Source organism: Dama dama, chromosome 11 (genome assembly GCF_033118175.1).
Source record: "Dama dama isolate Ldn47 chromosome 11, ASM3311817v1, whole genome shotgun sequence".
In the NCBI taxonomy this organism is placed as follows: domain Eukaryota; kingdom Metazoa; phylum Chordata; class Mammalia; order Artiodactyla; family Cervidae; genus Dama; species Dama dama.
The window spans coordinates 31,026,501-31,043,026 of NC_083691.1; the positions used below are offsets into that span (position 1 = coordinate 31,026,501).

A 16,526-nucleotide genomic window follows, 5' to 3' on the forward strand; every position below is an offset into this window, starting at 1 on the left:
TCATCTGAATTTCAGTAGCATATAAAAATGGGGGAACCAAAATGGAAGAAAAATTTCATTTCTAGATGCTCCTAGAAGGTAGACTTTGAAGGAGAAAGAAGAAAACTAAAATTAATTGAATATTGATTTAATGCCTTACGCCTTCACATGCATGATTTCGTTTAATGCTCACTTTACAGGTGAAGGAATGGAAGCTTAGAGAGACTGCATAAATTGAGCCCAGATAAACCTGACTCCAAGTCCACATTCTTTCCATTCTATCAGTAGAGTTCCGGCTCTCAGTTATCCCTACCGACATCCCTTACGTTTTCTAAACATTGGTGTTCTCAACAGTAAAATGGGGATAAAATGGGTGCCCATCTAGCCCTTAGAATATTTTTACATTTTAAAATTATTATTTTTTATTTATTTTTGGCCACACAGCTTATAGGATCTTAGTTCCTCAACTCAGACTCAAACCCATGCCCCTGCAGTGGAAGCACAGAGTCTTAACCACTGGACCATCATGGAAGTTCCACCCTTAGGATAGTCTGAGAAATCATGTGAAATGGGATGGTCTACAAAAATGAAGCAGGTATGGCTCCAACAGCAAATAATCCAAATTCATAACAAGGAGATATAAACATAAGAAAGTAAAAGTCGCTCAGTCGTGACTGACTCTTTGCACCCCATGGACTATACAGTCCATGGAATTCTCCAGGCAAGAATATGGAGTGGGTAGCCTTTCCCTTCTCCAGGGGATCTTCCCAACCCAGAGATTGAACCCAGGTCTCCCGAATTGCAGGCAGATTCTTTTCCAGTCTAGCCACAAGGGAAGCCCTTATAAACATAACTGTGGTACAAAATGTTAGGAGTCAATATACTTGTTTTATAAAAATATTGGAGCACTGAAGAGAGACTTCTTGTGTTTGGGCGAACGATGGAAGAGTTCACCTAGAAAATGACATTTGAGCTAATTGTTTAGAATGAGGCTTCCCTGGTGGCTCAGACAGTAGAGAATCTGCCCACAATATGGGAGATCTGGGTTTGATCCCTTGGTCAGGATGATCCCTTGGAGAAGGAAATGGTTACCCACTCCGGTATTCTTGCCTGGAGAATTCCATGGACAGAGGAGCCTGACTGGCTATAGTCCATGGGGTCACAAACAGTCGGACATGACTAAGTGACTAACACTTGGGCTTTCTTTTCAGAATGAGGCGAGCTTCATTAAGTTTAGGAAAAAAACTGGTGGGGGGGTGGAGGGCGAGGCATTTTAAAGAAAAGAAATGACAGGAAAGGCATGGAGGCATGAAAGAGTGTGAGTGTCCAGAACACAGAGTACCAGGTGCCTGGGATTGGCAGGTGATAAGCCTGGGAATAATTGGACCAGACTCAGGAGGCCTTGAATGCCATGCTAAGGCCTTTGGACTTAATTCTGTAGACAGTTGGGAGCCACCGAGGGTGACTACCCAAAGAATCCATAATGACAAAGAGTCTGACAGGGCCTTTTGCCATCCTGTTCTTGTGATGATCACAAAGTCCCATGTTCAGAACATCACAGTCTGTTGCCATGGAAATAGTAATGGGCCTCACTATGGGAATAAATTATCCTCATCATTATACCTTTCTTCCAAGGAACTCAAAGTGTTTGTTGTGTGTGTTTTCTTTTCTTTCTTTCTTTTTTTTTTAATAGAAGCACCAGATGGTGGTTACGGGAAAGAAGAAAGCCTAAAGACTGTTGAATTAAAGGAGATTTCAAAGGAATGGAAGGAAAAACACAAGTTGAATTTTGAAAGGTTTAATCAAAACAGATGGCAGAATATCTCAGCCTGAGGGAAGGGGAAAATTGTCTCAGAACCAATCTGAAGTGGAAGCTTCTTCACCCTTGCTTCCTTGGTCTCTCTCTGAAGCCTTTCTTCAGGCTGATGGTTCAAGCTGGTTAATTAGGAAAGAGGTGTGTGTGTGTGTGTGTGTGTGTGTGAGATAATATATATGCCAGTGACAAGAATTAACGTTGAAATGCCTTTGTGAGATACTATAAATGCTGATTTCCTATTCATGAGATCTTTATTTTTGGACAAAAAATTTAAAAAAAAAATTTTACTCTCTTCACAAAAGTGTGTCTTCTGTTTTTCACTCTGTGATTAGAAAAAGGAAACTATTACTTTGTGTATCTCATTTGTACACACTTTCCTATATCACCCTATTTTAATTATCAGTCTAATTCAGTCTTTGGACAGAATTGTCCTATGTAGTAGGCATTGCTGTTCTTTGTTACAGAGGAAGATGAGACCCGCAGAGGCTGCAAATATCACCCAGGTTATTCCTAAGTGACAGAGCCCTGCTCTGAGCTCTGGTTAGCACAGGCTCTTTCCAAAATTCCAAGAGAGTTCTGTCACCACCGCTCTAAAACTGAGAGAAACTGATTAAGTTTCACATCCTCTCTGGGCCTCAGTTTCCTCTAGATAATAGGAAAATCAATGCTTACATCAGCATTCTTGCTTTAGAGGCATGGGCGTAGAGTGGAATGTGAACGTGAAGAATGATAAACATTATATACATTTTCTGATATTCTGATAATCATCTGAGATCTCCGAGTCCCTGTATTGCTAGGCTGCCTGGGGTTCTTTTGAGTGGACCAATCGTGTTCTGAGGATTGAAATAGCTATTTTAAAAAATGTAAGATGGAAAAAAGCAGAGAAAAGTTAGGACACTGGAATACTCATAGTGTCTCTATTGATACCAGGTGTATTTCATGAGGGTTTACTATATGCCAGGCACTGTTGGTGGGGATATTAAAATTAACAGACAGACAGGGTTTGGCTATCTTAGAGCACCTAGGAAAAGAGCAGTCATGGGAGATTTCTACCTGGAAGCTGCATGTGAAATGATGTTCCAGCCATTATCCTCCACAAAAGACTCATTATAAATCTGTATCTTGTACCTTGTTCTGGGAGGTAAAGAAAGTTGTGTTACTCTGAACCTGCCTGATCAGTGAGGCATCTGTCCCCACTCCCTGTTCATCCTTATTACAAACAAGACTTCTCAGCTTCCTGAATATTTCTGAGGTTTTGGTATATAAACCACACATTAGATGGATCAGGGCAAAAATGCTTGTGTTTGCATCCTTTATCATTCTGCCTTTTATGGACTGAACTACTGGCTTATAGCTTCTCAGGTGGCTCAGGGGTAAATTAGGCCACTGCAGGAGACCCCAGTTCAATCCCTGGGTCGGGAAGATCCCCTGGAGAAGGAAATGGCAACCCACTCCACTATGTTTGCCTGGAAAATCCCATGGACAGAGGAGCCTGGCAGGCCACAGTCCATGGTGTCACAAAAGAGTCGGACAAGACTTAAATGACTAAACAGAAACAACTGGCTGATAACCCAACTGCCTGGCTGCATGTTGTGGTCTTCCTGTGAGCGGAATGGGAAAGGGAGAGGAGCAAGGCAGCTGCATTGCAACACAGAAGGAGAAGCAGCTCACAGACCCCCAGCCCAGGAGTGTGCCTCCTCCTCATGTTCAGGATGACCTTGAATCCCTCCAAATTGCCACAGCACAAAAGGGGAAATAGTTTTCCATTAGAAGTTATACCTTTCAGTTTGGATGTTTCTAACACACATTCTCTAAGTATTATGTTTTCTTTACTCGCCCACTCTGATCCACCTGATGCAATCTGTGCATACCAGATTTTACTGAGGCGTTTTGGAAGTGATTCTTACCCAGGGTCTTTGGACCTTGGGCTAGAGGGAAGATAGAAGAAATTTCCTGAGGAACAGGGGTCAGGCTGAGCCAGAGAACATATCCCAAACAGATTATAAATACCAGAAGGTCTAGAGAAAATTGGGAAAGACCGTAACCAAACAGGGCTGGGAAAATCTGGAAAGGCAGCAATAAGAAGCAGCAGCTGGGAGCAGAGAGGAGCAAGTGGTCAAGGAGATTTGGGAAATAGAGGCCAGAGGAGATTTGTGCATTTTCATGGCCATGCCAGATTCATTTTAAGGCAAAGATACAGAAGAACTCGAAAAGATGACCATGAATTTTGGAAAGGATTTTGAACTTTATTCCAGGAGTCATTGAGTTGGATGTTAAGACTGAGGGAGAAGGAGGAATCAAGGAATCAAATGAGGGTGCCATCTATGGAGGTGAGGAAGTTTAGAAAAGGACCAGGGCCCTCAAAGTTTAGACAAGGACTGCAAGGAGATCAAACCAGTCAATCCTAGAGGAAATCAGTCCTGAATATTCATTGGAAGGACTGATGCTGAAACTGAAACTCCAATATTTTGGCCACCTGACACAAAGAACTGGCTCATTGGAAAAGACCCTGAAGCTGGGAAAGATTGAAGGCAGGAGGAGAAGGGTGTGACCAAGGATGAAATGGTTGTATGGCATCAGTGACTTGATGGATACGAGTTTGAGCAAGCTCTGGGAGTTGGTGATGGACAGGGAAGCCTTTTGTACTCCAGTCCATGGGGTCGCGGGCAGTTGGACGCGACTGAGCGACTGAACTGATTGAAAGATCCTCTTGATGAAGGTGAAAGAGGAGAGTGAAAAAGCTGGCTAAAACTCAACATTCAAAAAACTAAGATCATGGCATCCAGTCCCATCACTTTATGGCAAATAGATGGGGAAAGAATGGAAACAGTGACAGACTTCATTTTCTTGGGTTCCAAAATCACTGCAGGTGGTGGCTACAGCCACAAAATTAAAAGATGCTTGCTTTTTGGGAGAAAAGCTATGACAAACTTAAACAGCATATTAAAAAGCAGAGAGATTACTTTGCTGACAAAAATCCATAAAGTCAAAGCTATGGTTTTTCCTGTAGTCATGTATGGATGGGAGAGTTGGACCATAAAGAAGGCTGAATGTTGAAGAATTGATGCTTTTGAGCTGTGAGGTTGGAGAAGACTCTTGAGAGTCCCTTGGGCTGCAAGGAGATCAAACCAGTCAACCCTAAAGGACATCAATCCTGAATATTCATTAAAAGAACTGATATTGAAGCTGAGGCTCCTTTGGCCACCTGATGCGAAGAGCCAACTCACTAGAGAAGACCCTGATGCTGGGAATGATTGAAGGTGGGAGGAGAGATCGTTGGATGGTATTACTGACTCAATGGACATGAGTTTGAGCAAGCTCCTGGAGATGGTGAAGGACAGGGAAGGCTGGCATGCTGCAGTCCATGGGGTTGCAAAGAGTTGGACATGACTGAGCAACTGAACAACAAGGGCCCTCAACCCTGAAAGTGAATCTACAGAATTTCACTTGCTTTTGTTAAGTTTGAGTTGTGTTTGGATGCAGGAATCTGAAACTCAGAGGAGAGGTCTGGGTTGGAGAAATGAATTTGGGAGTTGTTAACACAGATACTTCATGCTGCAGGGATGGATATAACCATCCAGGGAGAGAGTGTAAAACAATTATTATCTGCATTTTACAAAAGGAGAAAATCAAAGCTGGGGGAGGTTAAATAACTTGTCAAATATACCCATTCTGCCCCAATGAGTGGTGGAGCCAACATCCAAACCAAGGCCCATAATGGGTATAAAAATAGTTATTGTTATTTTTGTTGTTGTTGTAGCTATTATATCTTGCTGACATTAAGGGCTTGGCCCCATTACATTTATGTAAAACCAGCTTAACACCCTAAATGGCCCCATAAAAATCCTCTGAGATGATATTCCACTGCCTTGGGAAACCCCCAGGCTCTGCCTCCCACCTGTTGTTCTAAACTGCTTGCCTCCTCCTGGGAACTCAATTCCTGTTCTTTTGCCCAGCACCTGGTTATTTCTGCCTCTTTGCCCAGATCCTTTGGCCTCACACTTCAGAGGGACTCTCTGTTTGGCATCCCAGCTTTGCCCAGGGATGCTGTCTTTCCCTTGGCTCCATTAGTTACAGTCTGTGGGGCAGTCTTGCCTCACCTCTGAGCCTAGTCCTGGATCCCAGTTCCCTAAAACAGTATGGTTCCCTGGATACTTGTTTTTGCAGGAAGAGAGCTCAAACAATATCATGTCTTTGTCCTTTAATATATATTCTTTCCATGAAAAGCATCCTAGGTTTATTCTCTTTACTTTTTCTTATTCTATCTTATTTTTCTAGCCTTGAGCTAATCAAATAAGATTTGTTTATTCCATTGTCTTCCATCTTCTGAGCCTATCTTCCTGCTTTTCATTCGTCCCTTATAGAGTTTTATAATTTTTTTTTTTAAAAACTCTAGTTTTACCTCCTTCTTCCAAAAATGTCCTGGTTTTCTTGAAGGCCTTTTATCATTTCACTCCTGTATATTGCTCTCTCCCACATTATTCCTAGCTTTGAATTTTTAAAAAAAGTTTAGGTTGATGATGACGTGTTCTGGGATGATGATGACGCAATCTGAGTTCTGGGAACTAGGTGATGGAGGGTGTTCTGAGAACGGACTGAGACCGGGTGGAAAAAAAAAAAAAAAAGTTTAAACCTCATTGTTATTTTTTGACATTGGCCAATTCTAGCTCTTTCTCAGAGGTGTCTTCTCACAATTCACAAATACTGTTTGGGTGAGGACCAGGTATTTAATTATACTTTCCCTTCATTGCTAAATGCTGGGTGACCTACAGGTGGAAAACACCTAATGGCTGTTTATGTTCCATATTCATTCAGGTTGTCCAGTAGCCCTCCTGACCAGCTATTTATTTTATTTTTTTTTTTCAGAATGAACTTCATTTATTGAAAACATAGTAGGCTTTGATATGATATTGTCACCTCTAAACCAGTTGCCTAACCATGATCATTTCTTTTTTTTTTTTAATTTTTTTATTAGTTGGAGGCTAATTACTTCACACTGACCAGCTATTTAATACTTTAAAGATTATCCTGGCTAAAATACTACCACTTCTAGAACAGAGACACCCTGAGAATGACATCTGTTAACTTTAATCAGTCAGAACTCATTGATCCTAAATGTCAGTCTGTTAGGCTCTTGGAGGTCCACCAACCTCTATATTCTTTCTCGAAACAGTGTGATGAAAAAAACTCAGCAAACATTCCAAACAGAAAGTTTATAGGTCTTCCTTCCTGGGGATTAATGCTACTACTCAATGCTAATTACTCAAGAGTCCAGATTTCCCTAGGGCAACCTTGTGATTCTCAACAAGGGCAACCTTGACCTTTGGGGAAACACAGAAATCTCCAGGTATAGAGAAGGGGATTGTTTGAAAAAATAAATTCAATATTAGAATATACTTTTATATTTGAAACTAATTAAGAGAACTTTTGCTTTCATTATGCAAACTAAAAGTAAATATGGACAAATGCAGGAAATAAAATAATCTCATCAGAACAATCAGGGAGAGGACAACGTTTTTCTAATTTTTTTTGTTGCTGTCATGAACCACAACAAAATAAAAAATACATTTTTGTCTTAATTCAGTACACATTTGTGTGTGTGTGCTTGTGTTTGTGTGTAATTAAAACAAACAAAAACATTTTAAACAGTGCTTACTCTTTTTTTCCAACTGCTAGTCATGATCAACTAAATTGACTTTATGGTTCATTGTTTGAAAAACATTTCTTTCAGGTGACAGTATCAGAATTTTGGGAGAAAAGATTTTAAAGTTTATTTTAAAAAGTTACTTTTTAAGAAGTGTCTATGTCCTTGAGATTGCAGACTTCTTTTTTTTTTTTTTTACAGACTCTTGGACTCTATGGGAGAAAGCGAGGGCGGGATGATCTGAGAGAACAGCATCGAAACATGTATATTATCAAGTGTGAAACAGATCGCCAGTCCAGGTTGGATGCATAAGACAAGTGCTTGGAGCTGGTGCACTGGGATGACCCAGAGGGATGGGATGGGGAGGGAGGTGGGAGGGGGGTTCAGGATGGGGAACACGTGTAAATCCATGGCTGATTCATGTCAATGTGTGGCAAAACCACTACAATATTGTAAAGTAATTAGTCTCCAACTAATAAAAATAAATGAAAAAAAAAAAAGAGAGAGAGATTGCAGACTTCTTATTTCTTCTCTCCAGGGTCCCTGTTACTTTACTTTCTTTTGCTTCAAGTTGCATAGACAATGAATGAGAATGTGAAATCAGTTTACTGCAGTGTTAAGCTCCTAGATTTTGTACTATGTGAGGTGGCATATTGCAGGTACCTGGTTTCATTCTTTAAACTTAAACTTATATAACAACCTATCAAAATCTTAACTAATAAATTAATTATTAATAAATACTTAATTTATCTTGTGATTTTTAGTTCTACTGGGTAACTTCTACCCTCATTATAAATGAAGGTCCAGTTCTTACCTCACCTGGCTCATAGGGGAGCAAAGTCCCATTTTCCCTATATAGTTGAGGCCTCACCCTCCCACACAGGATGGGTCACATTCCACTCTGCCTCTTGAAATCCGATAGTGATACTCTTTTGACCACCATACCTCCTTCCCCCAGCATCATCTCCTAGCAGCTGGTCTCTCTTGCTGGCCTTCCTCTTAGTCTACTTTTTAAGTTAGCCCTTTTATAAGAGTGACAGAGTGACTTTCTAATCTTTTCTCCTATTTCCTGACTCTACAGATCCTGTATTTCTTCCACCCTTTCCTCCCCCAGAAGGCAAGAGTACAGAACAGGTATGTTACCTACCTTGTTCATCAAATAAATTGTATCTATCTTCTTGAATCCAATCTGATATTGTGATTTTTCCTGGTGTAAACCAGTAAGATAGAGATATGGAGGGGTAACTGTATACAAAGGCCTGGGTTCATTAACTTAATTCTTTCCCTTACGTTGGCTGTTATGTGCGCTCTCCACTTGGATGTCATCCCAACATCTTCGCACATTTAAAATTTAGTTTATTGTAAAGTAATTATTCACCAATTAAAAATTTTTAAACAGAAATAATGAAAAGAATTGAATTTGTTGTATTATCCCTCAAACAGTATCCCTTTCCAGCTTTTCTACTGACAATGATGAGGACAGTGATGGTGAGCTGTGCTGCCATCCACTCATCCAGAACTACCGTGTTTTCTCACATACCACTTTTTTAAAAATATATTTATTTATGTGGCTATACTACATTTAAATTTTGGCATATGAGACCTTTTAGTCGTGGCTTGTAAACTCCTAGTTGTACCATGTGGGATCTAATTTCCTGAGCAGGGATTGGGAGCGCAGTCTTCACCACTGGGCCACCAGGGAAGTCCCCCACGTATCATCTTATTTGTACCTCCCCCAAACACTATGAAATTGATAGAGGCACTTTACAAATGAGGGAACTGAGTCCAAGAGGGAATCAGTACCTTGTTCCAAGTGGCAGACAGGTCTTCCACCTCTCAGTTCTATGCCTTGGCACTGCCTGGCACCTCCGGTTTTAAACTTTGTGGTTGTTTCTGCTCCTGTTCTTCTGTTGCAGGCCCACATCTAACCCATCACAGAGGCCACCTGATTGCTCTTCTACAGTGTCTCACACTTGCCATATCTAAGCAGTTAAAACCTCCTGGAGGCCCCCTTCTGCTCCTTTCTCAATTGCTGCATATACCTTGTCCATGTTTCTTTTCTTCTCTAGTTTGTCCAGTAGACATTCATTCAGAACATGATGTTTATTTTGCATATTTTTTTCCCTTTCGTGTTTTCTTCCCTCTGTTCCATGTGCATTTTGAGGTTTAATTCTGACTTCCTATCAGAATTGAAATGAGGGTCTCAGATACAGCAGCTGTCAGAAGAGTATCATCACCCTTAGTGAAGAGTAAGTATCTGTGGATAATTGGAAAGATGATATGTGTAATATGTATATGGGTAAATATGTTGCTCTCATGATATCACTGCCTTGTGGCCTACATCAGCATCCTATTTCCTATTTTGAAAAGTTCAAAATAGGCCTTATCTCCAAGACTGTCTGTTAACTGTGAATTTTCTGACCTTGTCCTGGATACCAAGGTGATGCAGCATTCAACCCACCTGTCCCAAAATTCAAGGGTGCTTGTGGTCAGGGGCTCCCTTCAGGGGACAGTTGATGGATCAATCAGGTTAGCCAAAAGTTTTTTGACGTGAAAAACCTGAACGAACCTTTTGTTGTTGTTGTTCAGTCGCTCAGTCATGTCCAACTCTTTGCAAACACATGGACTGCAGCATGTTAGCCTTCCCTGTCCATCACCATCTCCCAGAGCTTGCTCAAACTCATGTCCATTGAGATGGTGATGCCATCCAACCATCTTATTCTCTGTTGTCTCTTTCTCCTTCTGCCTTCAATCTTTCCCAGCATCAGGGTCTTTTCCAATGAGTTGGCTCTCCACATCAGGTGACCAAGGGATTGGAGCTTCAGCTTCAGCATCAGTCCTTCCAATGAATATTCAGGGTTTATTTCCTTTAGTATTGACTGGTTTGATCTCCTTGCAAGTCCAAGGGGGCTCTTAAGAGTCTTCTTCAGCACCACAGTTCAAAGGCATCAATTCTTTGGCACTCTAAGCCAATATTAATTTCTGTGATGCCAGAAGATTCTCAAAGAATATAAAAAAACAACTTTTATAGTGTATTTTCTTGAAGTCACCACCAAGCCTGGTATTTTATCCGATTTATCTCATTGAATGCCAACACCAACCCTGCAAAACAGGTAAAAAGAGAAGGTGGGAAGGACTGTGAAAGAAGTTCTGGCTTAACTGCCTAACCTGGACTCAGAATTCTGACAGGTCTAGGAAGGTCCAAACGCTGTTGGGAAGGGACTTACTTGCTTGAGAAATCAAGGAGATCCTGAGAAATAACCCATTCTAAGGAGAGTGGGGCAAGTTCAGATGAAAGTGGGGAGGGTATTATCAGTAGTATAAACTGCTGGTCACTAACATCACCTGCTGACTCTGCTCCAGGGATTCCTGACTTCGTCCCAATGAGACTGAACAAAAAGCAGAAACAAACAAAGCTGTTTCATTTGAAAGATATTAAGGCAAGAAGCTGTGACCCGAGATACCCTGGATGGACAGCACTCATGGCATCCTACAGCCCACAGGGATCTGCAGGAACATGGGAGCAGAAAGCACACAGTGACCTGGGAGCGTGAAGGCGCTGGGCTCCTGCAGCGCTGGCGCAGGCCTCGAAAACTGGGCAGCTGACTTCAGCCCAGGTGCCAGAGCAGAGACCAGGGAAATGGCAGACTTCACGGGCTGCTGGGATGACTATAGTTGTTTTAAAAAAATACTTACAAGATAGCTACTTTCTCCCCTTCCCCACTGTCAGAGCTATTTGAGAGAAAATCAAGGAAGCCTATTTCTCAAATACTGTTTTTCTTGGCATATTGTTAATCACTGTCTATTTCCACACCTGACCCGAGAAGCAGATCACAAACGTATTTTCATCTCCATTATATGGATGAGAAACTGAGGCTCAAAGAGTCTAAGCAAATTAAGACAATTAGAAAGTGGCAGAGCTTGGGTGAGAATTTGAGTCTTCTATATTTCAAAGCCCATGCTCTTTCCACTTTATTATTTATTCAACAAACATTTACGGAGTACCCACTATGTGTCAGACACAGGCGGCAATGTGAAACATTCTGCCTAAATGTCCCTCATACCCAGTGGGAAGGACTGATAAGTGTTCACCAGAACTTCTGGTCTCTTCTTTTTCCTGGACTCATAGCTAGACACACTTCCCAGCTTCCCTCACATCAGGTCTCCAGCCTGCTGAATGTGAATGGAAATGCTGAGTGTCGCTTCCAGGCCTGGCCCATAAAAACCTCCCCTCATATGTTTCTCTGTGCTGAGTTGACTAGTGCAACCTTGGAAGCCACGTGTGGAAAATGGCCGAGCTGCCTCTGCTGATGAGGAACATATGATCTGGTCTGTTACATGAACAAGACATCAGTTTATACTGTGTTTTAGACATTATACATCTAGGAGTTTAGTTGTTTTTTTTTTTACAGCACTCTCTATATCTTAATTAAAACATACTTCTACATGAATACTATCTACAATAGTTTTCTTTTTATCAAAAGAATGAGGATAAGCATTCCTTCTTTCAAACTATACTTTTTAAAGACTACTTTGAAAAGTCTCTCAGTGTTGGAATAAGAACAGTCATCTTTTGAGTAGAAGGGGCTCCTGGTGGCTAAAGGGCAATACCAGGGACTCAACTTGAGAAAACCTGCATGGGTCCAGCATTGCCCACAACTGAAGGGGGCCATTCTCCCTAAGTCTGGTTCTTTCTACCCACCCTGCTTTGCAAAAAAACTTGATGCTACCCTCTCCAGCCTGGCCTCTCTCAGTTATAATAAAGGCAATATCTTAACTTCCCTCTGCCACTCTTCTGTTTTCCTTCTCAATTTGTTCAGAACTCAGATTGGGAAGAGGTTTGCTACTTATGGGGCCCCATCAGAGATTTCTGGAGAAATCAGTAGTCAGTGATTATATTATAATGATTGTGTAAATAAATCTTCACAGTTGAACCCAATGGAATACTATGATTATGTTTTGTTTCTAGTACAATTTTTGCCCTGGAGTTAAAAAAACCATGTGTTCTGTTTAATTTTTTTTTTTTTTTTTTAGTTTTCTATGAACTTATCACTATTTTTTCCAACTACTACAATCTCTCTATCAAAGATTTTTCAGATAGTATGCTAAAAGTGCTAACCATAACAATTAGTACATTTGGAAAGCATTAAAATTAAGAACTTAGGTTTATCAAATGATGTGATTAAGAGAGTGAATAAAAAGCACAAAATGGAATGTACTTCAATCTGTATATTCAAAAGAGGATTTGTGTACAGAGTATATAAAGAGCCCCAATGGATCAAGAAGAGAAAGACAACAGGATTTTTTTTAAACGAGCAAAAGATTTCAACAGACACCTCCCTAAAGAGGATTTCCAATGGCCTATAAACATACAAAAAGATCTGCTTCATTAGTCATCAGGGATGTATAAAATAACACCACAATGAGGTCCTACACATCTCCTATCATGGTTAAAATTAAGAAGGCAGACAGTCCATACAGCACAGGATGTGCTGAAGCTTGAATCCCTATACACGACTGCTGTTGGTAATGTAAATCTGTACAACACTATGGATAATTTTTTTGTTTGTTTTTGAAATTTTTATTTATTTGTTTATTTTTGGCTGCACTGGGCTTTCATTACTGCATGCAGGCTTTCTCTAGTTGTGGCAAGTGGGAACTTCTCATTGCAGTAGCTTCCCTTGTTATGGAGCACAAGCTGTAGGGTGCTCTAAGGCATGTGGACTTAGCTGTCCCGTGGCCTGGGGGATTTTCTCAGACAGGGATTGAACTTGTGTTCCTTGCATTGGCAGGCAGATTCCCAACCACTGGACCACCAGGGGAGTCCGTGCATAATTATTTGAATTATTTCTTGAAGCCAAACTTAAACATACTCTGTGAACTAGTGATTCCACCACTTGATACATACCCAATAAAAATGAGTATAATATTTACAAAAGACATGTACAAAAATGTTCATAGCAGCAGTATTTGTAACAGTGAAAAACTGAAAACAAAAGTCCAACAACAGTAGAATAGATAAAACAGTGATGTAATCATAAAATGCTATACAGCAATGAGAATGAAGAAACCATTGCTACTTGTAAAATGATGGATAAATCTTATAAAATGCAACAAATGCATGAACAAAAATCATAAAAAAGAGCACATAATATATGATTCAATTTATATAAAGCTCAAAACCAAGCAAAACTCACCAATGGAGATAGAAACTGTTTGGTGGTTTCTTTCGTTGGGTGGAAGAAGGCTTGAGTGAGACCTCCTGGGGTGCTGGTTATATTCTATTTCACAATCTGGGTTCTGATTGTTTGATCTGTGAAAATTCTTTGAGCTGAGCAATTATGATTTGTATACTTTCCTATTTGTTACACTATACTGAAAAACTTTTAAATCTGCCATAACATGTAGACATACTGAAAAAATATTGAAAATTCTAGGAAATGAGAACCTCCTAAGTAGATAAGCTTCGCAGTACACAAACTCATCATCATCAGTAGGATTTGGTCTCTGGAGTGACAAATATTAATTCCAATTAATTCTCACAGGTGAAAAGGCCAATTAAGTAGAATCTTGTTTAATCAGCTGTCCACACTATTTTGAGGGTGTATTTTGAAGTATAAGTACCAAGAGTGTACACTGGTTATTTTTTCTGCCTAAAATTACTTCCTTGGGGGCTGCTAGTGTCCAATATGTTCAGTATGTGGTTTTGATATGTTGTCAATTACAACACTGTACCCCCAACAGAGAGGTTGATGTTTGATCTTTGCTTGGCCAATCACACTTTTTATCCGAGGAACTTTGAGCTGAGAAATGCAGGCACGGGAGGTGGAAAGCTATGATTCTATGCTGCCATGAGACAGTTCACAGTTCCTGATTCCCAGATCCCTGAAGCTGCTTTGGTTCTGACCTCCTGAGAACAAATGATCCAACCGATCTTTGTATTCCCTCATCTGCCCTATATCCTTCCAATCAATTTTTGCGTCAATAGCAAGGGTTTATATTCATAATTTTCAACCAAAGAACCAATATAGCATCAGAACCTGCAAGCTTAATAATCTGAGTTCTATCAGTTCATTCAGGAATTATTATGCTGCATAAAAGTGATACACATTGACCAAACTCATAGAAATTTGACATATATAAGCCATGATATTAATTTATTTGCTTATTCTAGGAGATTTTCTTGGTCTAAAGACAAAAACAATCATTTTGCAGAGGATGTACATTTTGTATTTAGCATTTATTTACTAAGGACTGACTTTTAGGTACTAGGGTGAGCAAAGAAATATGAAACTGCATGCTTTCAAAATAATTTTTATAACCTTCAACTCATGTCTTGATGTGCTGTGCTTTCTAACTCTAGTTCTACAGTGTTCCTCAATATATTTTTCTAAAATACCATTTTGTTGCACTCTGGTCGAAAATTTTCAGTGAAAGTGTTAGTCACTCAGTCATGTCCATCTCTTGGTGACCGGATGGGTTGTAGCCTGCCAGGCTCCTCTGTCCGTGGGGTTTCCCAGACAAGAATACTGGTGTGGGCTGCCATTCCCTTTTCCAGGGGATCTTCCTGACCCAGGGATAGAACCCAGGTCTCCTGAATTGCAGGCAAATTCTTTACTATCTGAGCCATCATCCAGAATTCTTCCATCCTTTTAATGTCACCCTCCCTATTCCTAGACGAAGTTTCCAAAAAGTTCTTTTGCTACATTCTTGGGCCTTGGGGAGCTGCTCCAGGCACTGCTTCCCATGTCCCTTTCAGAGCCTGCTCTTCCACAGCACCTCTAGTTCACTCTGGTTACCTCATAACTAGTTCTGCCTCTCCGATATGTTTATCTTGATCCTGGCCTTGCCTCAATTCGCTATCTTGATCTTCCTCCTTGGTACATTTTGCAATTCCATGTGCCAGTCTTGCCTTCCCTCCTACCCTGCCTCAACCCCCATAGCCAGGAGGGATTAGTATCTGACGTCTCCTAATTTCTGAGGGCGTGAGGATAAGGATCAATTCTGGAGGCCTAAGACTGGCATTCAAACTTCTCCCAAATGCTGTGTATTTTCTTAACATGAGCATGCCACTCTAGCTGGAGTGATTATTTACTCTTTTGCAAATAGAAAATAAATCATTTTGGACTCTCTGCTTTTGCTTACATTATTCTCTCTTCCAGGAACGCCCTTACTTCTTCTCTCCCTGTCTGAATCCAAGCACTCCACAAATTCTCCTATGGATTCCTCAGAGCTTCCCAACCCCTCCATCCATGAATCTCCTCCTGATTTTCTTTTCTTTAAAAAAACTATTTTGGACAGGACTGCACAGCATGTTGAATCTTAGTTCCCTGACTAGGGATCAAACCTGTGCCCCCAGCATTGGCAGCAACAGTCTTAACCACTGGATTGCCAGGTAAGTCCCTCTTTCTGTTTTTCTAGTTGCTCTGCCATGCTCATCTTTCTTCTACTACCAGTTTTCAGGTGGTTTTTTTTTTTTTTTTTTTCCAAGTGGTCTTGAAGGTAGTGATTCGTCTTAGATTTTTCTCCATACTATCAATTAAAATATTGGTGCTGCAGTCCTACTCTTTGAAGGGGACTTCACTGGACTTTTGGTGAAACAGAGAAAAAGGACTTAGGTCCTGGCTGCAAATAGTTACAGCTTAGCTGAGGAAAATTTGTCCCTGTAGCCTGTGTGCATTAGGCCCACAATAAGTGCCTGTTTATCTTAGACTTCAAGGGCTGCCATAACAAAATACCACAGACTGGGTGCCTCAAACAGCAGAAATTTATTTTCTCACAGTTCTGGAGGCTAGAAGTCCAAGATCAAGGTGTTGGCTGGTTTGATTTCTTCTGAGGCCTCCTTCCTTGTTGTGTAGATGGCCATCATCTCATTGTGTCCTCAGATGGTCTTTCCTCTGTGTGCACAGCCCTGGTATCTCTTTGGGTGTCCAAATTTCCTCTGCTTATGAGAAAATCAATCAGATAAGATTAGGGCACCCTGACAGCCTCATTTTAACTTAATCATCTGTTTGAAGGCTCTTTCTCCAAGTATAGCTACATTCTGATATACTGGGGTTAGGATTTCAACATATGAGTTGGAGGCGG

General features: G+C 40.7%; 1 pseudogene; it reads left to right on the forward strand.

Annotated features, from left to right (window-relative positions):
* Positions 1-6,321: 6,321 nt before the first annotated feature.
* Positions 6,322-6,399, forward strand: LOC133065714 (small Cajal body-specific RNA 18; annotated as a pseudogene).
* Positions 6,400-16,526: the final 10,127 nt, after the last annotated feature.